Genomic DNA, 21,363 nt, shown 5'->3' with positions numbered 1-21,363 from the left:
TCCAAGCGCCGCAAAAGGCCGCCATGCCCTGCACGCCCCTTTTCTCTTTTCATATGCAGACGAGGGTTGAAGCCAACTTTGACCCACTGCTTGGATGACATCACCGTATGCAAATCCATCTGCTGCAGGCCTTCCCCCAGGAATGCTTGCACTAGTTGTTGCATTTGGTTTGTTGTTTGGGGGTGCTTCAGTATTAGGCAGCCTTCTGCCCTCCCATGTTCATCTGAAAATATGTGTTCTCCCTGCAGTTGTTGTCCCCAGATGAGAGTTCCCTTGTGCTGCCTCAGTTGAATCTCCTTTACTTGACAGAGATGTGCCTGAGCAGCGGCCCTCCCCAGCCCTATCCCAAATCATACTTATTTTGCATAGGAGATACCATGGTCATGAAGATTGTTCTCCCAGGGTGCGGTTCATTCATTGCATTCTGGGTATGCTGACCCCTGTGATTTCCAAAATGTGGGAAACTCGACTGCATTATTTGTGGTAGTGGGGGACTGTGTTTGTGCTTTCCTCTGGTCAGCTCTGGTAAAAGTCAGATTTATTTGTCTCAGATCTTCCTCTAGCCTTGTTCTTCTTTCGAGAGTTTCCTTGTGCTGCCTCAGTTGGATCTCTTTCACTTGACAGAGGGGTGCCCGAGCAGCGACCCTCCCCAGCTCTAGCCCAACTCCTACTTACCTGCCAGGTGAGATACTATGATCATGAAGGTGCTTCTCCCAGGGCAAGGCTCACCCATTGCACTCTGGGTGTGCTGCTCCTGCGATTTCCCCAAATGTGGGAAACTTGACTGCATAATTTGTGTTTCCCCTGGTCGGCTCTCGTATAATTCAGATCTCTTTGTCTCAGGTCTCTCTCCAGCCTAGTTTGCTGTCTGTTTCAACTTCTCTTTTCTTGAGCCGCTCCCTTCTATGCCCTTGCGCACTATCCTGACTTCTCCCGTCTGCTTACTTTGTGCCTTCCAATGCACAATGCAAACTACAGGTAGTGCTGCAGGGCCCACACCCTTTTACTTGCCGTTCAGAGCAGCTCTGGAGCTGTTACAGTGCCCAGCTGCTGCAATAAATCAGCTTGAATGCTTCAGGGGATGGGGCATGGCCAACATGAGCCCCACACCAAAGGAGGGTGGGGTGTTTAATGCGAACTAGGGGTCATCCAAGCACCGCAAAAGGCCGCCATGCCCTGCACGCCCCTTTTCTCTTTTCATATGCAGATGAGGGTTGAAGCCAACTTTGACCCACTGCTTGGATGACATCACCGTATGCAAATCCGTCTTCTGCAGAACTTCCCCCAGGAATGCTTGCACTAGTTGTTGCATTTGGTTTGTTGTTTGGGGGTGCTTCAGTATTAGGCAGCCTTCTGCCCTCCCATGTTCATCTGAAAATATGTGTTCTCCCTGCAGTTGTTGTCCCCAGATGAGAGTTCCCTTGTGCTGCCTCAGTTGAATCTCCTTTACTTGACAGAGATGTGCCTGAGCAGCGGCCCTCCCCAGCCCTATCCCAAATCATACTTATTTTGCATAGGAGATACCATGGTCATGAAGATTGTTCTCCCAGGGTGAGGTTCATTCATTGCACTCTGGGTATGCTGACCCCTGTGATTTCCCCAAATGTGGGAAACTCGACTGCATTATTTGTGGTAGTGGGGGACTGCGTTTGTGCTTTCCTCTGGTCAGCTCTGGTAAAAGTCAGATTTCTTTGTCTCAGATCTTCCTCTAGCCTTGTTCTTCTTTCGAGAGTTCCCTTGTGCTGCTTCAGTTGGATCTCCTTCACTTGACAGGGGGTGCCCGAGCAGCAATCCTCCACAGCTCTAGCCCAACTCCTACTTACCTGCCAGGTGAGATACTATGATGTTCACTGTTAGGGCAATCAGGATGTGGAATTCCCTGCCAGGGAAGGTGGTAATGGCGGACTCTGTAATTGGATTTAAAAAAGGAATGGATACATTTCTGAATGAAAAAGCTATCCAATGTTATAATACTTAAAATATCAACATGGTTAATCCGGGGGTAACATGAGTTATAGTAGCTAACTAGTCATAAAACATTATTCAGCAAGTATGTAGAATCATCACAACTTAAAACAGGTTGAACACGATGGGCAATTTGCCTCTATTCAACCTCAAAAACTATGTTACTATATGTTACTATATTACTATGTTACTGTAGTATACAGAACACCACAATGTAATGAGCAGTGATAGTGAGCACTGATGAGGATACTAGAACTGACACTGAGCAGCAAGATGCAGCACTGGACTATTAGTAATGTACTGTAGTATGCTGAGCACCACAATGCAGCACAAGACAATGAGCAGTGATACTGAGCACTGATGAGGATACTACTGAGAACTGACACTGAGCAGGAGAGACACACTACTAGTATTACTGAGCAGCAATAAGTAACCACTGATACTGAGCACTGATATTGAGATTTCCACTGAGAGAACATAGCCACGTCCTCTCCGCTCTCTCTTCAATGCACGAGTAAAAATGGCGGCAACGCGCAGCTCTTTATATGGAATCCGAATCTCGAGAGAATCCGACAGCGGGATGATGACATTTTCCCTTGTTCAGGTTTTCCGAGTCAGGCGGGAACAACCGAGCCTGCCTCGGACCAGTGTAAACCACGTGGAGTTCGTCGGGAATTCGGTTCTCGGAGAACCGAACCCGCTCCTCTCTACCTTATACCCATCAATTTTTTTATTTTCAATCTAAGCCCCTGCAGTTTTCTGTAAGCATCTGCTTCGCTATGATGATCAACAAGTCACAAGGGCAAACACTCAGGGCTTGAGGCGTAGATCTTAGGACCAGCTGCTACAAGCATGGCAGAGGTGTCACTATCACTGGTGACACCCAGACAGGTGGCGAAGGAGATTGTAATGCAGTGCGCGCAGATAAGCAGCGCAATGGTAAAAAGGAGGCATGGTTTCATAGGTAGGGGCGTGGCCTGGTGGCCTGAATCTACATTTTGTTGCTCCGGGTGTCCCGGGGGTTGGGGGCTGCACCCGGGGACTAGTGTGTGTGCGGTGCTGGCTCCTGCACAGTGACAGGGCATGGCCACCCAGCATGACGCCTCCATTCTTGACCATGCTGTAATTGCAGTCGCACTGCAGTTCAGCGTGATCATAAAAAATGGTGTAGCCTCCTGCTGGTGCAGACTGTATGTGCGCGCAGGAAGCCGCCACCATTTTTGTGATCACAGCGGCTGAATGTGATGTCATACAGCCGCTGTGACCACGCCCCCTGTGTCTCCTCCGTTGCAGACCCCATTTTGAAGCCTTGCCCCCGCACCGCTCCATCCCTGACTTGGAAATGGAGTGTTGCTGACCCCCCTCTCCCCCCCCCGCCCCGATTGACAGGCAGAGGCGATCGCATTCTCTGCGGGGTGCCGCAGAAAATGCAGGCACATGCGTATGCTGTTAGCAATTTTTGCAGTTGGATCGCTTATTGTGATTGCATTCCAACCTGAATCAGGCCCTATTACCTATCACAATGCGCTGCGGGCAGTACAAAATTGGGTTAATATAGGAGTAAAACTCCCAGACCTGTGCTCCTTAACTGTACCTGGTGGCTAGTGGAGCGGCTGCCCAGTAATCAGTGTCCACGCCAGTGCGCACACGGTCCACCCCCTACGGCCACGCTCCCCTTCATCAGCGGCCTCGTGATCCGGAAGGGCGGTGTGTGTGTGACTGACCTTAGGAAGAAACTGGAGCCTCCGCTGCAGTGACCCAGCAACCAGGGCACGGGAGTATACAGCGCCGCTGGGAGTGATGAAGCTGCAGTAAAGATGTCTATTAGACCTAGCCTGCTGCAGCCCTTGTAGATTCTCATAAAACAAGTTCTTCTTTTCTTGTCAAAATTAATAGCTAAGAATAGGCTGCCTGAGGCAGGCCCCTGTTAAGTGGCCTGCTACTGAAGGCACCAACTACAAACTGAGCTCCCTGTTCATGGAAGCGGGGTTATAGAGGAGGATGCGCTGAGCATCTTGGGAACAGTCAAAAGCTTTGAGCCGGTTGGTGCCTCAGATCAAGATCCTACTCTACACCCCAATGTGAATCCTTGTGGAGTCCAGTGTACCCCACAGAAGAAATTAATGTGTCACACCCATTGGCAGCAACCTTAGAATAGCTGCTGACGGGCACAATTGAGAAAGGAAGGGGGGGGGGGGGGACATTTGAATCCAGCACATAGATGCAATTCAAATATGTAATTTGTACCTTCCTATTTTAAAATATAATGGATGAACCTCACCCTGTGAGAACAATCTTCATGATCAAGAGATCTCATATGCAAAATAAGTATGAGTTGGGATAGGGCTGGGGAGGGTGGCTGCTCGGGCAGCCCCTCCCCCGTCAAGTTAAGGAGATTCAACTGAGGACGCACAAGGGAACTCTCGTCTGGGGACAACAACTGCAGGGAGACCACATCTGTTCAGATGAACATGGGAGGGTGGAAGGCTGCCTAATATTGAAGCACCATCAAATATCAAACCATATGCAACAACTAGTACAAGCATTCCTGGGGGAAGGTCTGCAGAAGACGGATTTGCATACGGTGATGTCATCCAAGATGTGGGCCAAAGTTGGCTGGAACCCTCATCTGCATATGAAAAGAGAAAAGGGGCATGCAGGGCATGGCGGCCTTTTGCGGTGCTTGGATGACCCCTAGTTCGCATTAAACACCCCCACCCTCCTTTGGTGTGGGGCTCATGTTGGCCATGCCCCATCCCCTGAAGCATTCAAGCTGATTTCTTGCAGCAGCTGGGCACTGTAACAGCTCCAGAGCTGTTCTGTAAGGCAAGTAAAAGGGTGTGGGCCCTGCAGCACCACCTGTAGTTCGCATTGTGCGTTGGAAGGCACAAAGTAAGCAGACGGGAGGAGAAGTCAGGATAGTGCGCAAGGGCATCCTTTTCTCTTAGTCCGTAGAGGATGCTGGGGTCACATTAAGAACCATGGGGTATAGACGGGATCCGCAAGAGACATGGGCACTTTAAGACTTTCAAAGGGTGTGAACTGGCTCCTCCCTCTATGCCCCTCCTCCAGACTCCAGTTATAGGAACTGTGCCCAGGGAGACGGACATTTCGAGGAAAGGATTTATTGTTAAACTAAGGTGAGCATCTTACCAGCTCACACCTTAAGCATGCCGCAGAACGTGGCATTCAACAGAACACAAGCCAACGGCATGAACAATTGCAGCAAAAAGCTGACCAGAACCATAACATAACATGTGTATAACCACAAGTAATAACTGCAGACACAGTATGGACTGGGACGGGTACCCAGCATCCTCTACGGACTAAGAGAAAAGGATTTACCGGTAGGTATTAAAATCCTATTTTCTCATACGACCTAGAGGATGCTGGGGTCACATTAAGAACCATGGGGTTATACCAAAGCTCTTGAACGGGTGGGAGAGTGCGTACGACTCTGCAGCACCGAATGACCCAACTTGAGGTTATCATCAGCCAAGGTATCAAACTTGTAAAACTTAGCAAAAGTGTTTACTAAATAGCTGCTCGGCAAAGTTGCAATGCCGAGACTCCCCGACCAGCTGCCCAGGATGAACCCACCTTTCTAGTAGAATGGGTCTTCACCTAATTCAGTAACGGCAATCCTGCCATGGAATGAGCATGCTGAATCTTACCACAGATCCAGCGCATAATGGTCTACATGGAAGCAGGACACCCAATCCTGTTGGGAGCATACAGGACAAACAGAGCCTCTGTTTTCCTAATCTGAACCGTTCTGGTGACATAAATTTTCAAAGTTCTGACCACAGCCAGAGACTTTGACTCAACGAAGGTGTCAGTGGCCAAAGGCACCATGTGGAAAGATGAACCACCTTCGGCAGAAATTGTTGACGTGTCCTCAATTCTGCTCTATCTTCATGAAAGATCAAATAAAGGCTCTTGTGATACTGCATGGTTTGTACTGTTTTCCATGTGCTCCCAGATCTTTCAAGCAAGTAGCATGGTCAAGAAAGTTCTGTTTGAAAAGAAACAACATTTACTGTCATTGTTATAGAATTTGGGAGAAAAAACAAGAAGAAATCTGCACTGTTGACGCACTGGACAGAATGAATGAATCATAAAATATAACCTTTATTAAGTATGTATTAAAATTGGATAAATATTAATATTATTATCCCAAACTGCAGTGAAACATAAAGGTTAAAATCACAGAACTAACATACATGTGCATAAGAAGAATAAAGAGATGTGAAAAAAAGGTTTAAAAAGCGTGTCCGTGTGTGATTATTTTTGAAGGCACAACCCTGGCGGGGTTGTTTATATAGATATATATGTTGCTAATAATCACTTTCTAGCGTAATGTTATTAAATAGCTGTTAGTATCTATGTCGTCAGGTACCACTGGGTCGTATCCTATATACTCCCTTCACTCAATAGGGGTTACCTCCCGGGAAGCCATCCCCATTGGCGAATTTGTGGGGGTGATTGAGTATAACCGGTAAGCTAACCTCCAATTTGTGGGGTGCTTAGGTAGATGGGGATCACTTATTTCTCTGTGTCCCCTAAGACTATATTCCTAAATTCAATACCACAGGGGGATAGCTTTCTATATCGGATAAGGAATCACTTGATAGGGAAATCTCTATGCATCATGGAAAGATCATATTTATTAATATCCAAACTAAAAAAATGATGAATAGCTTTAATTTAGCTGTTTAGATATAGTTAATTGGCGAGATATACCAACAGGTGCGGTTGCCTTAAGGAATATGGCAATTCCAATATAAATAGCAGCCCTCCTTCATATAATCAGCCAGATCTTATTAAATCTGGTCCAGATATAGCCGTTCAGATATACTTAATTGACAACATATATCAATCGGTGGGGTTGCCTTAAGGAATATAGCAATTCCAATTCTCATATAAATAGCAACCTTCCTTCATATATTCAGCCAGATCTTATTTAATCTGATCTAGGCGTAGGCAATAATGCTTTCCTTAGAGGTATAGCCACCTCAATTCTTATTAGGAAGCAAAGTGTCTGTCATAATGGTTTATCCAATTCATCTAAGAAATAATATATTCCATGTGTCAGAGATTCATTACTCTCTATTTACACTGTTAAAGAGTTAATTCTTATTATGTTACAGTGTAATGAAATTATCATATAGGGAGATGTGGCAATTCCATGTGCTATATATATAATAACCCTTAGTGGTCCAGATTCCACAATGAGGAATTTTCTTATAAACCGCTGAAACACACAGCTGTTTGACTGACTTCCAAATATATCTATCTCACTTTGTAACAGTCTTATGATAGAGAAACTGTTACATATTCGGTCACTTAGTTATCTAAAGGTAAACAGACTCAGTGTGAGGGTAATATAATATATCAAATGCGCTGTCAATAATCGTGGTAACTGGTGTAATAATGTGGTATATTGAGTATGCTAGTAAGGCATATAACTGCTCTCCAGCCTTTAAGTGTTACCAATCAATTTGTTACACTGTAAAGGATTTATGGTGTCCTGTTAGGACATGCAGCTGCTAGGCTGACTCAAAGATTTATCCATTTGTAACAATTATGTAACAGTTATATACATGTTACTGGTATTACATAGAAATAGTATGACACAGGCCAGCAGTCCCATGTGTCTAGATTCCACAATAGGAGATTTTCTTTGTCTTATAAACTGCTGGAACACACAGCTGCTAGACTGACTTCAAATATATATATTACTTTGTAACAGTCTTATAGTAAAGAGACTGTTACACACTGTCATTTAGTTATCTCAAGGTTAGCAGATTCTGTGTGAGGATAGTGTTCTGTTAGAACATGCAGCTGCTAGGCTGACTCATAGAAAATGTATCCATTTGTAACAAATGACACATACAGCATTAAATTAATATCTATAGCAGCCCATGTGACATCTCTACTCTTATCATAATTGTCTGGTTATTGCCAATCTGGACAGCAGGAGTGATATATATTCACTAGTCCCAATATCCCATCATATAAATATACCCACACTGATATACTTTCTTATCAAGAGTTATTAGTAGCTATCTGTATGCACTTTAGACATTGTATCTGCTAAGTGACATCATATCTAGTGTATTCCTTTCTTATAGCTCAGCTTCTATTCCCTATTAGTGGAGACTAACAGCTAACATCATAATCATATATTTTTGTTTTATAACATTTCACATGAGTCAAATACACGCGGACACGCCGTGCCCTACACGTGTGTTTCACTGCATCTATGGCAACTTACATTAAAGCTAACAAGAAAGCACACTCGTTCTGTCTTTAAACTGATAAAAGAAACCCCAATAATATGGGGCATGCAAAAATTGAGATAAAACTCAGTTTTGCTCCTCTCCACGGAAATCTTTAATAAAAGGCGAAATATTTGTTAGTTCTGAAGAGAAACCAGAGCATGACCAAGATTCCACCTGTCGCCTGAGTGCCATGCCAGCAGTTCTCATTGAGCTCAAAGTGAGCACCCAATTTGAAAGAAAGATAGCAGATTTCTCACCAGGCTTCCCCTAGCTATAAACATGGTTTGTACTCTTTTCCATGTGTTCCCAGATCTTTCAAGCAATTAGTATAGTCAAGAAAGTTCTGTTTGAAAAGAAACAAACATTTACTGTCATTTCTATGCAAATGAGCTTACATTAAAGCACACTCGTTCTATCTTTAAACAGATAAAATAAAACCCCAATAAGATGGGGAATGCAAAATTTGAGATAAAACTCAGTTTTGCTCCTCTCCACGGAAATCTTTAGTAAAAGGCGAAAGATTTGTTCGTTCTGAAGAGAAACCAGAGCATGACCAAGATTCCACCTGTCGCCTGAGTGCCATGCCAGCAGTCCTCATTCAGCTCAAAGTGAGCACCCAATTTGAAAGAAAGAAAGCAGATTTCTCACCAGGCTTCCCCTTGCTATAAGCATGGTTTGTACTCTTTTCCATGTGCTCCCAGATCTTTCAAGCAAGTAGCATGGTCAAGAAAGTTCTGTTTGAAAAGAAACAGACATTTACTGTCATTGTTATACAAATAAACTTACATTAAAGCCAACAAGAAAGCACACTCATTCTGTCCTTAAACTGATAAAAGAAACCCCAATAATATGGGGCATGCAAAAATTGAGATAAAACTCAGTTTTGCTCCTCTCCACGGAAATCTTTAATAAATGGCGAAAGATTTGTTCATTCTGAAGAGAAACCAGAGCATGACCAAGATTCCACCTGTCGCCTGAGTGCCATGCCAGCAGTCCTCATTCAGATCAAAGTGAGCGCCCAATTTGAAAGAAAGCAGATTTCTCACCTGGCTTCTCCTTGCTATAAGCATGGTTTGTACTGTATTCCATGTGCTCCCAGATCTTTCAAGCAAGTAGCATGGTCAAGAAAGTTCTGTTTGAAAAGAAACAAACATTTACTGTAATTTCTATGCAAATGAGCTTTCATTAAAGCACACTCATTCTATCTTTAAACCGATAAAAGAAAATCCAAAAAGATGGGGCATGCAAAAATTGAGGTAAAACTCAGTTTTGCTCCTCTCCACGGAAATCTTTAGTAAAAGGCGAAAGATTTGTTCGTTCTGAAGAGAAGCCAGAGCATGACCAAGATTTTCATCTGAAAATATGTGTTCTCCCTGCAGTTGTTGTCCCCAGATGAGAGTTCCCTTGTGCTGCCTCAGTTGAATCTCCTTTACTTGACAGAGATGTGCCTGAGCAGCGGCCCTCCCCAGCCCTATCCCAAATCATACTTATTTTGCATAGGAGATACCATGGTCATGAAGATTGTTCTCCCAGGGTGAGGTTCATTCATTGCATTCTGGGTATGCTGACCCCTGTGATTTCCCCAATGTGGGAAACTCGACTGCATTATTTGTGGTAGTGGGGGACTGTGTTTGTGCTTTCCTCTGGTCAGCTCTGGTAAAAGTCAGATTTCTTTGTCTCAGATCTTCCTCTAGCCTTGTTCTTCTTTCGAGAGTTCCCTTGTGCTGCCTCAGTTGGATCTCCTTCACTTGACAGGGGGTGCCCGAGCAGCAATCCTCCACAGCTCTAGCCCAACTCCTACTTACCTGCCAGGTGAGATACTATGATCTTCACTGTTAGGGCAATCAGGATGTGGAATTCCCTGCCAGGGAAGGTGGTAATGGCGGACTCTGTAATTGGATTTAAAAAAGGAATGGATACATTTCTGAATGAAAAAGCTATCTAAGGTTATAATACTTAAAATATCAACATGGTTAATCCGGGGGTAACATGAGTTATAGTAGCTAACTAGTCATAAAACATTATTCAGCAAGTATGTAGAATCATCACAACTTAAAACAGGTTGAACACGATGGGCAATTTGCCTCTATTCAACCTCAAAAACTATGTTACTATATGTTACTATATTACTATGTTACTGTAGTATACAGAAAACCAAAATGCAATGAACAGTGATAGTGAGCACTGATGAGGATACTAGAACTGACACTGAGCAGCAAGATGCAGCACTGGACTATTAGTAATGTACTGTAGTATGCTGAGCACCACAATGCAGCACAAGACAATGAGCAGTGATACTGAGCACTGATGAGGATACTACTGAGAACTGACACTGAGCAGGAGAGACACACTACTAGTATTACTGAGCAGCAATAAGTAACCACTGATACTGAGCACTGATATTGAGATTTCCACTGAGAGAACATAGCCACGTCCATTCCGCTCTCTCTTCAATGCACGAGTAAAAATGGCGGCAACGCGCAGCTCTTTATATGGAATCCGAATCTCGCGAGAATCCGACAGCGGGATGATGACATTTTCCCTTGTTCAGGTTTTGCGAGTCAGGCGGGAACAACCGAGCCTGCCTCGGACCAGTGTAAACAACGTGGAGTTCGTGGGGAATTCGGTTCTCGGAGAACCGAACCCGCTCCTCTCTACCTTATACCAATCAATTTTTTTATTTTCAATCTAAGCCCCTGCAGTTTTCTGTAAGCATCTGCTTCGCTATGATGATCAACAAGTCACAAGGGCAAACACTCAGGGCTTGAGGCGTAGATCTTAGGACCAGCTGCTACAAGCATGGCAGAGGTGTCACTATCACTGGTGACACCCAGAGAGGTGGCGAGGGAGATTGTAATGCAGTGCGCGCAGATAAGCAGCGCAATGGTAAAAAGGAGGCATGGTTTCATAGGTAGGGGCGTGGCCTGGTGGCCTGAATCTACATTTTGTTGCTCCGGGTGTCCCGGGGGTTGGGGGCTGCACCCGGGGACTAGTGTGTGAGCGGTGCTGGCTCCTGCACAGTGAAAGGGCATGGCCACCCAGCATGACGCCTCCCTTCTTGACCATGCTGTAATTGCAGTCGCACTGCAGTTCAGCGTGATCATAAAAAATGGTGTAGCCTCCTGCTGGTGCAGACTGTATGTGCGCGCAGGAAGCCGCCACCATTTTTGTGATCACAGCGGCTGAATGTGATGTCATACAGCCGCTGTGACCACGCCCCCTGTGTCTACTCCGTTGCAGACCCCATTTTGAAGCCTTGCCCCCGCACCGCTCCATCCCTGACTTGGAAATGGAGTGTTGCTGACCCACCTATCCCCCCCCCGCCCCGATTGACAGGCAGAGGCGATCGCATTCTCTGCGGGGTGCCGCAGAAAATGCAGGCACATGCGTATGCTCTTAGCAATTTTTGCAGTTGGATCGCTTATTGTGATTGCAATCCAACCTGAATCAGGCCCTATTACCTATCACAATGCGCTGCGGGCAGTACAAAATTGGGTTAATATAGGAGAAAAACCCCCAGACCTGTGCTCCTTAACTGTACCTGGTGGCTAGTGGAGCGGCTGCCCAGTAATCAGTGTCCACGCCAGTGCGCACACGGTCCACCCCCTACGGCCACGCTCCCCTTCATCAGCGGCCTCGTGATCCGGAAGGGTGGTGTGTGTGTGACTGACCTTAGGATGAAACCGGACCCTCCGCTGCAGTGACCCAGCAACCAGGGCACGGGAGTATACAGCGCCGCTGGGAGTGATGAAGCTGCAGTAAAGATGTCTATTAGACCTAGCCTGCTGCAGCCCTTGTAGATTCTCATAAAACAAGTTCTTCTTTTCTTGTCAAAATTTATAGCTAAGAATAGGCTGCCTGAGGCAGGCCCCTGTTAAGTGGCCTGCTACTGAAGGCACCAACTACAAACTGAGCTCCCTGTTCATGGAAGCGGGGTTATAGAGGAGAATGCACTGAGCATCTTGGGAACAGTCAAAAGCTTTGAGCCGGTTGGTGCCTCAGATCAAGATCCTACTCTACACCCCAATGTGAATCCTTGTGGAGTCCAGTGTACCCCACAGAAGAAATTAATGTGTCACACCCATTGGCAGCAACCTTAGAATAGCTGCTGACGGGCACAATTGAGAAAGGAAGGGGGGGGGGGACATTTGAATCCAGCACATAAATGCAATTCAAATATGTAATTTGTACCTTCCTATTTTAAAATATAATGGATGAACCTCACCCTGTGAGAACAATCTTCATGATCAAGAGATCTCATATGCAAAATAAGTATGAGTTGGGATAGGGCTGGGGAGGGTGGCTGCTCGGGCAGCCCCTCCCCCGTCAAGTTAAGGAGATTCAACTGAGGAAGCACAAGGGAACTCTCGTCTGGGGACAACAACTGCAGGGAGACCACATCTTTTCAGATGAACATGGGAGGGCGGAAGGCTGCCTAATACTGAAGCACCATCAAATATCAAACCATATGCAACATCTAGTACAAGCCTTCCTGGGGGAAGGTCTGCAGCAGACGGATTTGCATACAGTGATGTTATTCAAGCAGTGGGCCAAAGTTGGCTGGAACCCTCATCTGCATATGAAAAGAGAAAAGGGGCGTGCAGGGCATGGCGGCCTTTTGCAGTGTTTGGATGACCCCTAGTTCTCATTAAACACCCCCACCCTCCTTTGGTGTGGGGCTCATGTTGGCCATGCCCCATCCCCTGAAGCATTCAAGCTGATTTCTTGCAGCAGCTGGGCACTGTAACAGCTCCAGAGCTGTTCTGTAAGGCAAGTAAAAGGGTGTGGGCCCTGCAGCACCACCTGTAGTTTGCATTGTGCGTTGGAAGGCACAAAGTAAGCAGACGGGAGGAGAAGTCAGGATAGTGCGCAAGGGCATCCTTTTCTCTTAGTCCGTAGAGGATGCTGGGGTCACATTAAGAACCATGGGGTATAGACGGGATCCGCAAGAGACATGGGCACTTTAAGACTATCAAAGGGTGTGAACTGGCTCCTCCCTCTATGCCCCTCCTCCAGACTCCAGTTATAGGAACTGTGCCCATGGAGACGGACATTTCGAGGAAAGGATTTATTGTTAAACTAAGGTGAGCATCTTACCAGCTCACACCTTAAGCATGCCGCAGAACGTGGCATTCAACAGAACACAAGCCAACGGCATGAATAATTGCAGCAAAAAGCTGACCAGAACCATAACACAACATGTGTATAACCACAAGTAATAACTGCAGACACAGTATGGACTGGGACGGGTGCCCAGCATCCTCTACAGACTAAGAGAAAAGGATTTACCGGTAGGTATTAAAATCCTATTTTCTCATACGACCTAGAGGATGCTGGGGTCACATTAAGAACCATGGGGTTATACCAAAGCTCTTGAACGGGTGGAAGAGTGCGTACGACTCTGCAGCACCGAATGACCCAACTTGAGGTTATCATCGGCCAAGGTATCAAACTTGTAAAACTTAGCAAAAGTGTTTACTAAATAGCTGCTCGGCAAAGTTGCAATGCCGAGACTCCCCGACCAGCTGCCCAGGATGAACCCACCTTTCTAGTAGAATGGGTCTTCACCTAATTCAGTAACGGCAATCCTGCCATGGAATGAGCATGCTGAATCTTACCACAGATCCAGCGCATAATGGTCTACATGGAAGCAGGACACCCAATCCTGTTGGGAGCATACAGGACAAACAGAGCCTCTGTTTTCCTAATCTGAACCGTTCTGGTGACATAAATTTTCAAAGTTCTGACCACAGCCAGAGACTTTGACTCAACGAAGGTGTCAGTGGCCAAAGGCACCATGTGGAAAGATGAACCACCTTCGGCAGAAATTGTTGACGTGTCCTCAATTCTGCTCTATCTTCATGAAAGATCAAATAAAGGCTCTTGTGATACTGCATGGTTTGTACTGTTTTCCATGTGCTCCCAGATCTTTCAAGCAAGTAGCATGGTCAAGAAAGTTCTGTTTGAAAAGAAACAAACATTTACTGTCATTGTTATGCAAATAAACTTACATTAAAGCTAACCAGAAAGCACACTCGTTCTGTCTTTAAACTGATAAAAGAAACCCCAATAATATGGGCATACCTCCCAACTTTGTCGGCTCGCAAAGAGGGACACACGCGCGGCGAAGTCGCACGCGCTCCCAAAAAGGGTGTGGCCTAAGTAAAAAGGGGCATGGCTTCGCGGGAGGACCCGCGATCGCGAGTCACGCCCCCGTTTTCGGCACTGAGGGGGCATGCCCAGCGCTCTGTGAGCCGCTGGCATGCCACCTCTCCCTCTGACTTCAGTGAATAGACGCTGTGCGCACAGCGACTATTCACCGCTGCTCTGCTAAGCAGGGCAGCGACAGACAGAGCCTCCCAACTGTCCTCCCCACCGCGGGACACTGCGGCCCGCAGGTGGGACAGCGGGACAGTCCCCAAAAAACGGGACTGTCCCGCGAAAATCGGGACAGTTGAGAGGTATGATATGGGGCATGCAAAAATTGAGATAAAACTCAGTTTTGCTCCTCTCCACGGAAATCTTTAGTAAAAGGCGAAAGATTTGTTCGTTCTGAAGAGAAACCAGAGCATGACCAAGATTCCACCTGTCGCCTGAGTGCCATGCCAGCAGTCCTCATTCAGCTCAAAGTGAGCACCCAATTTGAAAGAAAGAAAGCAGATTTCTCACCAGGCTTCCCCTTGCTATAAACATGGTTTGTACTCTTTTCCATGTGCTCCCAGATCTTTCAAGCAATTAGTATGGTCAAGAAAGTTCTGCTTGAAAAGAAACAGACATTTATTGTCATTGTTATGCAAATAAACTTACATTAAAGCTAACAAGAAAGCACACTCGTTCTGTCTTTAAACTGATAAAAGAAACCCCAATAATATGGGGCATGCAAAAATTGAGATAAAACTCAGTTTTGCTCCTCTCCACGGAAATCTTTAATAAAAGGCGAAATATTTGTTAGTTCTGAAGAGAAACCAGAGCATGACCAAGATTCCACCTGTCGCCTGAGTGCCATGCCAGCAGTTCTCATTGAGCTCAAAGTGAGCACCCAATTTGAAAGAAAGAAAGCAGATTTCTCACCAGGCTTCCCCTAGCTATAAACATGGTTTGTACTCTTTTCCATGTGTTCCCAGATCTTTCAAGCAATTAGTATAGTCAAGAAAGTTCTGTTTGAAAAGAAACAAACATTTACTGTCATTTCTATGCAAATGAGCTTACATTAAAGCACACTCGTTCTATCTTTAAACAGATAAAATAAAACCCCAATAAGATGGGGCATGCAAAATTTGAGATAAAACTCAGTTTTGCTCCTCTCCACGGAAATCTTTAGTAAAAGGCGAAAGATTTGTTCGTTCTGAAGAGAAACCAGAGCATGACCAAGATTCCACCTGTCGCCTGAGTGCCATGCCAGCAGTCCTCATTCAGCTCAAAGTGAGCACCCAATTTGAAAGAAAGAAAGCAGATTTCTCACCAGGCTTCCCCTTGCTATAAGCATGGTTTGTACTCTTTTCCATGTGCTCCCAGATCTTTCAAGCAAGTAGCATGGTCAAGAAAGTTCTGTTTGAAAAGAAACAGACATTTACTATCATTGTTATACAAATAAACTTACATTAAAGCCAACAAGAAAGCACACTCGTTCTGTCTTTAAACTGATAAAAGAAACCCCAATAATATGGGGCATGCAAAAATTGAGATAAAACTCAGTTTTGCTCCTCTCCACGGAAATCTTTAATAAAAGGCGAAAGATTTGTTCATTCTGAAGAGAAACCAGAGCATGACCAAGATTCCACCTGTCGCCTGAGTGCCATGCCAGCAGTCCTCATTCAGATCAAAGTGAGCGCCCAATTTGAAAGAAAGCAGATTTCTCACCTGGCTTCTCCTTGCTATAAGCATGGTTTGTACTGTATTCCATGTGCTCCCAGATCTTTCAAGCAAGTAGCATGGTCAAGAAAGTTCTGTTTGAAAAGAAACAAACATTTACTGTAATTTCTATGCAAATGAGCTTTCATTAAAGCACACTCATTCTATCTTTAAACCGATAAAAGAAAATCCAAAAAGATGGGGCATGCAAAAATTGAGGTAAAACTCAGTTTTGCTCCTCTCCACGGAAATCTTTAGTAAAAGGCGAAAGATTTGTTCGTTCTGAAGAGAAACCAGAGCATGACCAAGATTTTCATCTGAAAATATGTGTTCTCCCTGCAGTTGTTGTCCCCAGATGAGAGTTCCCTTGTGCTGCCTCAGTTGAATCTCCTTTACTTGACAGAGATGTGCCTGAGCAGCGGCCCTCCCCAGCCCTATCCCAAATCATACTTATTTTGCATAGGAGATACCATGGTCATGAAGATTGTTCTCCCAGGGTGAGGTTCATTCATTGAATTCTGGGTATGCTGACCCCTGTGATTTCCCCAAATGTGGGAAACTCGACTGCATTATTTGTGGTAGTGGGGGACTGTGTTTGTGCTTTCCTCTGGTCAGCTCTGGTAAAAGTCAGATTTCTTTGTCTCAGATCTTCCTCTAGCCTTGTTCTTCTTTCGAGAGTTCCCTTGTGCTGCCTCAGTTGGATCTCCTTCACTTGACAGGGGGTGCCCGAGCAGCAATCCTCCACAGCTCTAGCCCAACTCCTACTTACCTGCCAGGTGAGATACTATGATCTTCACTGTTAGGGCAATCAGGATGTGGAATTCCCTGCCAGGGAAGGTGGTAATGGCGGACTCTGTAATTGGATTTAAAAAAGGAATGGATACATTTCTGAATGAAAAAGCTATCTAAGGTTATAATACTTAAAATATCAACATGGTTAATCCGGGGGTAACATGAGTTATAGTAGCTAACTAGTCATAAAACATTATTCAGCAAGTATGTAGAATCATCACAACTTAAAACAGGTTGAACACGATGGGCAATTTGCCTCTATTCAACCTCAAAAACTATGTTACTATATGTTACTATATTACTATGTTACTGTAGTATACAGAAAACCAAAATGCAATGAACAGTGATAGTGAGCACTGATGAGGATACTAGAACTGACACTGAGCAGCAAGATGCAGCACTGGACTATTAGTAATGTACTGTAGTATGCTGAGCACCACAATGCAGCACAAGACAATGAGCAGTGATACTGAGCACTGATGAGGATACTACTGAGAACTGACACTGAGCAGGAGAGACACACTACTAGTATTACTGAGCAGCAATAAGTAACCACTGATACTGAGCACTGATATTGAGATTTCCACTGAGAGAACATAGCCACGTCCATTCCGCTCTCTCTTCAAAGCACGAGTAAAAATGGCGGCAACAAGCAGCTCTTTATATGGAATCCGAATCTCGCGAGAATCCGACAGCGGGATGATGACATTTTCCCTTGTTCAGGTTTTCCGAGTCAGGCGGGAACAACCGAGCCTGCCTCGGACCAGTGTAAACAACGTGGAGTTCGTGGGGAATTCGGTTCTCGGAGAACCGAACCCGCTCCTCTCTACCTTATACCCATCAATTTTTTTATTTTCAATCTAAGCCCCTGCAGTTTTCTGTAAGCATCTGCTTCGCTATGATGATCAACAAGTCACAAGGGCAAACACTCAGGGCTTGAGGCGTAGATCTTAGGACCAGCTGCTACAAGCATGGCAGAGGTGTCACTATCACTGGTGACACCCAGAGAGGTGGCGAGGGAGATTGTAATGCAGTGCGCGCAGATAAGCAGCGCAATGGTAAAAAGGAGGCATGGTTTCATAGGTAGGGGCGTGGCCTGGTGGCCTGAATCTACATTTTGTTGCTCCGGGTGTCCCGGGGGTTGGGGGCTGCACCCGGGGACTAGTGTGTGAGCAGTGCTGGCTCCTGCACAGTGAAAGGGCATGGCCACCCAGCATGACGCCTCCCTTCTTGACCATGCTGTAATTGCAGTCGCACTGCAGTTCAGCGTGATCATAAAAAATGGTGTAGCCTCCTGCTGGTGCAGACTGTATGTGCGCGCAGGAAGCCGCCACCATTTTTGTGATCACAGCGGCTGAATGTGATGTCATACAGCCGCTGTGACCACGCCCCCTGTGTCTCCTCCGTTGCAGACCCCATTTTGAAGCCTTGCCCCCGCACCGCTCCATCCCTGACTTGGAAATGGAGTGTTGCTGACCCACCTATCCCCCCCCCCGCCCCGATTGACAGGCAGAGGCGATCGCATTCTCTGCGGGGTGCCGCAGAAAATGCAGGCACATGCGTATGCTCTTAGCAATTTTTGCAGTTGGATCGCTTATTGTGATTGCAATCCAACCTGAATCAGGCCCTATTACCTATCACAATGCGCTGCGGGCAGTACAAAATTGGGTTAATATAGGAGAAAAACCCCCAGACCTGTGCTCCTTAACTGTACCTGGTGGCTAGTGGAGCGGCTGCCCAGTAATCAGTGTCCACGCCAGTGCGCACACGGTCCACCCCCTACGGCCACGCTCCCCTTCATCAGCGGCCTCGTGATCCGGAAGGGTGGTGTGTGTGTGACTGACCTTAGGATGAAACCGGACCCTCCGCTGCAGTGACCCAGCAACCAGGGCACGGGAGTATACAGCGCCGCTGGGAGTGATGAAGCTGCAGTAAAGATGTCTATTAGACCTAGCCTGCTGCAGCCCTTGTAGATTCTCATAAAACAAGTTCTTCTTTTCTTGTCAAAATTTATAGCTAAGAATAGGCTGCCTGAGGCAGGCCCCTGTTAAGTGGCCTGCTACTGAAGGCACCAACTACAAACTGAACTCCCTGTTCATGGAAGCGGGGTTATAGAGGAGAATGCACTGAGCATCTTGGGAACAGTCAAAAGCTTTGAGCCGGTTGGTGCCTCAGATCAAGATCCTACTCTACACCCCAATGTGAATCCTTGTGGAGTCCAGTGTACCCCACAGAAGAAATTAATGTGTCACACCCATTGGCAGCAACCTTAGAATAGCTGCTGACGGGCACAATTGAGAAAGGAAGGGGGGGGGGACATTTGAATCCAGCACATAAATGCAATTCAAATATGTAATTTGTACCTTCCTATTTTAAAATATAATGGATGAACCTCACCCTGTGATAACAATCTTCATGATCAAGAGATCTCATATGCAAAATAAGTATGAGTTGGGATAGGGCTGGGGAGGGTGGCTGCTCGGGCAGCCCCTCCCCCGTCAAGTTAAGGAGATTCAACTGAGGAAGCACAAGGGAACTCTCGTCTGGGGACAACAACTGCAGGGAGACCACATCTTTTCAGATGAACATGGGAGGGCGGAAGGCTGCCTAATACTGAAGCACCATCAAATATCAAACCATATGCAACATCTAGTACAAGCCTTCCTGGGGGAAGGTCTGCAGCAGACGGATTTGCATACAGTGATGTTATTCAAGCAGTGGGCCAAAGTTGGCTGGAACCCTCATCTGCATATGAAAAGAGAAAAGGGGCGTGCAGGGCATGGCGGCCTTTTGCAGTGCTTGGATGACCCCTAGTTCTCATTAAACACCCCCACCCTCCTTTGGTGTGGGGCTCATGTTGGCCATGCCCCATCCCCTGAAGCATTCAAGCTGATTTCTTGCAGCAGCTGGGCACTGTAACAGCTCCAGAGCTGTTCTGTAAGGCAAGTAAAAGGGTGTGGGCCCTGCAGCACCACCTGTAGTTTGCATTGTGCGTTGGAAGGCACAAAGTAAGCAGACGGGAGGAGAAGTCAGGATAGTGCGCAAGGGCATCCTTTTCTCTTAGTCCGTAGAGGATGCTGGGGTCACATTAAGAACCATAGGGTATAGACGGGATCCGCAAGAGACATGGGCACTTTAAGACTATCAAAGGGTGTGAACTGGCTCCTCCCTCTATGCCCCTCCTCCAGACTCCAGTTATAGGAACTGTGCCCATGGAGACGGACATTTCGAGGAAAGGATTTATTGTTAAACTAAGGTGAGCATCTTACCAGCTCACACCTTAAGCATGCCGCAGAACGTGGCATTCAACAGAACACAAGCCAACGGCATGAACAATTGCAGCAAAAAGCTGACCAGAACCATAACACAACATGTGTATAACCACAAGTAATAACTGCAGACACAGTATGGACTGGGACGGGTGCCCAGCATCCTCTACAGACTAAGAGAAAAGGATTTACCGGTAGGTATTAAAATCCTATTTTCTCATACGACCTAGAGGATGCTGGGGTCACATTAAGAACCATGGGGTTATACCAAAGCTCTTGAACGGGTGGAAGAGTGCGTACGACTCTGCAGCACCGAATGACCCAACTTGAAGTTATCATCGGCCAAGGTATCAAACTTGTAAAACTTAGCAAAAGTGTTTACTAAATAGCTGCTCGGCAAAGTTGCAATGCCAAGACTCCCCGACCAGCTGCCCAGGATGAACCCACCTTTCTAGTAGAATGGGTCTTCACCTAATTCAGTAACGGCAATCCTGCCATGGAATGAGCATGCTGAATCTTACCACAGATCCAGCGCATAATGGTCTACATGGAAGCAGGACACCCAATCCTGTTGGGAGCATACAGGACAAACAGAGCCTCTGTTTTCCTAATCTGAACCGTTCTGGTGACATAAATTTTCAAAGTTCTGACCACAGCCAGAGACTTTGACTCAACGAAGGTGTCAGTGGCCAAAGGCACCATGTGGAAAGATGAACCACCTTCGGCAGAAATTGTTGACGTGTCCTCAATTCTGCTCTATCTTCATGAAAGATCAAATAAAGGCTCTTGTGATACTGCATGGTTTGTACTGTTTTCCATGTGCTCCCAGATCTTTCAAGCAAGTAGCATGGTCAAGAAAGTTCTGTTTGAAAAGAAACAAACATTTACTGTCATTGTTATGCAAATAAACTTACATTAAAGCTAACAAGAAAGCAAACTCGTTCTGTCTTTAAACTGATAAAAGAAACCCCAATAATATGGGCATACCTCCCAACTTTGTCGGCTCGCAAAGAGGGACACACGCGCGGCGAAGTCGCGCGCGCTCCCAAAAAGGGTGTGGCCTAAGTAAAAGGGGGCGTGGCTTCGCGGGAGGACCCGCGATCGCGAGTCACGCCCCCGTTTTCGGCACTGAGCGGGCATGCCCAGCGCTCTGTGAGCCGCTGGCATGCCACCTCTCCCTCTGACTTCAGTGAATAGACGCT

At 46.1% G+C, this 21,363-nt stretch overlaps 14 non-coding genes across 14 annotated transcripts; 5 read left to right on the top strand and 9 right to left on the bottom strand.

Moving 5' to 3' along the window:
- The first annotated feature begins 352 nt into the window (after positions 1-352).
- LOC135009473 (U1 spliceosomal RNA) lies at positions 353-515 on the top strand. The gene has a single exon (XR_010209015.1). It is a non-coding gene; the product is annotated as a U1 spliceosomal RNA (small nuclear RNA).
- A 152-nt stretch (positions 516-667) lies between these two features.
- Positions 668-830, top strand: LOC135009576 (U1 spliceosomal RNA). The gene has a single exon (XR_010209115.1). It is a non-coding gene; the product is annotated as a U1 spliceosomal RNA (small nuclear RNA).
- A 670-nt stretch (positions 831-1,500) lies between these two features.
- Positions 1,501-1,664, top strand: LOC135009416 (U1 spliceosomal RNA). The gene has a single exon (XR_010208959.1). It is a non-coding gene; the product is annotated as a U1 spliceosomal RNA (small nuclear RNA).
- Positions 1,665-8,293: 6,629 nt separating this feature from the next.
- LOC135009806 (U5 spliceosomal RNA) lies at positions 8,294-8,409 on the bottom strand. Its single transcript, XR_010209304.1, has one exon. It is a non-coding gene; the product is annotated as a U5 spliceosomal RNA (small nuclear RNA).
- A 275-nt stretch (positions 8,410-8,684) lies between these two features.
- LOC135009747 (U5 spliceosomal RNA) lies at positions 8,685-8,800 on the bottom strand. The gene has a single exon (XR_010209247.1). It is a non-coding gene; the product is annotated as a U5 spliceosomal RNA (small nuclear RNA).
- A 286-nt stretch (positions 8,801-9,086) lies between these two features.
- LOC135009798 (U5 spliceosomal RNA) lies at positions 9,087-9,202 on the bottom strand. The gene has a single exon (XR_010209297.1). It is a non-coding gene; the product is annotated as a U5 spliceosomal RNA (small nuclear RNA).
- Positions 9,203-9,472: 270 nt separating this feature from the next.
- On the bottom strand, positions 9,473-9,588 carry LOC135009762 (U5 spliceosomal RNA). Its single transcript, XR_010209262.1, has one exon. It is a non-coding gene; the product is annotated as a U5 spliceosomal RNA (small nuclear RNA).
- Positions 9,589-9,732: 144 nt separating this feature from the next.
- LOC135009760 (U1 spliceosomal RNA) lies at positions 9,733-9,895 on the top strand. Its single transcript, XR_010209260.1, has one exon. It is a non-coding gene; the product is annotated as a U1 spliceosomal RNA (small nuclear RNA).
- Positions 9,896-14,708: 4,813 nt separating this feature from the next.
- Positions 14,709-14,821, bottom strand: LOC135009821 (U5 spliceosomal RNA). Its single transcript, XR_010209318.1, has one exon. It is a non-coding gene; the product is annotated as a U5 spliceosomal RNA (small nuclear RNA).
- A 286-nt stretch (positions 14,822-15,107) lies between these two features.
- Positions 15,108-15,223, bottom strand: LOC135009805 (U5 spliceosomal RNA). The gene has a single exon (XR_010209303.1). It is a non-coding gene; the product is annotated as a U5 spliceosomal RNA (small nuclear RNA).
- Positions 15,224-15,498: 275 nt separating this feature from the next.
- LOC135009744 (U5 spliceosomal RNA) lies at positions 15,499-15,614 on the bottom strand. Its single transcript, XR_010209244.1, has one exon. It is a non-coding gene; the product is annotated as a U5 spliceosomal RNA (small nuclear RNA).
- A 286-nt stretch (positions 15,615-15,900) lies between these two features.
- LOC135009787 (U5 spliceosomal RNA) lies at positions 15,901-16,016 on the bottom strand. Its single transcript, XR_010209286.1, has one exon. It is a non-coding gene; the product is annotated as a U5 spliceosomal RNA (small nuclear RNA).
- Positions 16,017-16,286: 270 nt separating this feature from the next.
- LOC135009779 (U5 spliceosomal RNA) lies at positions 16,287-16,402 on the bottom strand. The gene has a single exon (XR_010209279.1). It is a non-coding gene; the product is annotated as a U5 spliceosomal RNA (small nuclear RNA).
- A 144-nt stretch (positions 16,403-16,546) lies between these two features.
- LOC135009437 (U1 spliceosomal RNA) lies at positions 16,547-16,710 on the top strand. The gene has a single exon (XR_010208979.1). It is a non-coding gene; the product is annotated as a U1 spliceosomal RNA (small nuclear RNA).
- The last annotated feature ends 4,653 nt before the right edge of the window (positions 16,711-21,363 follow it).

The sequence above is a fragment of the Pseudophryne corroboree genome, unplaced genomic scaffold, assembly GCF_028390025.1.
Source record: "Pseudophryne corroboree isolate aPseCor3 unplaced genomic scaffold, aPseCor3.hap2 scaffold_227, whole genome shotgun sequence".
NCBI lineage: Eukaryota > Metazoa > Chordata > Amphibia > Anura > Myobatrachidae > Pseudophryne > Pseudophryne corroboree.
This window is presented reverse-complemented; position numbering and strand designations above follow the sequence as displayed.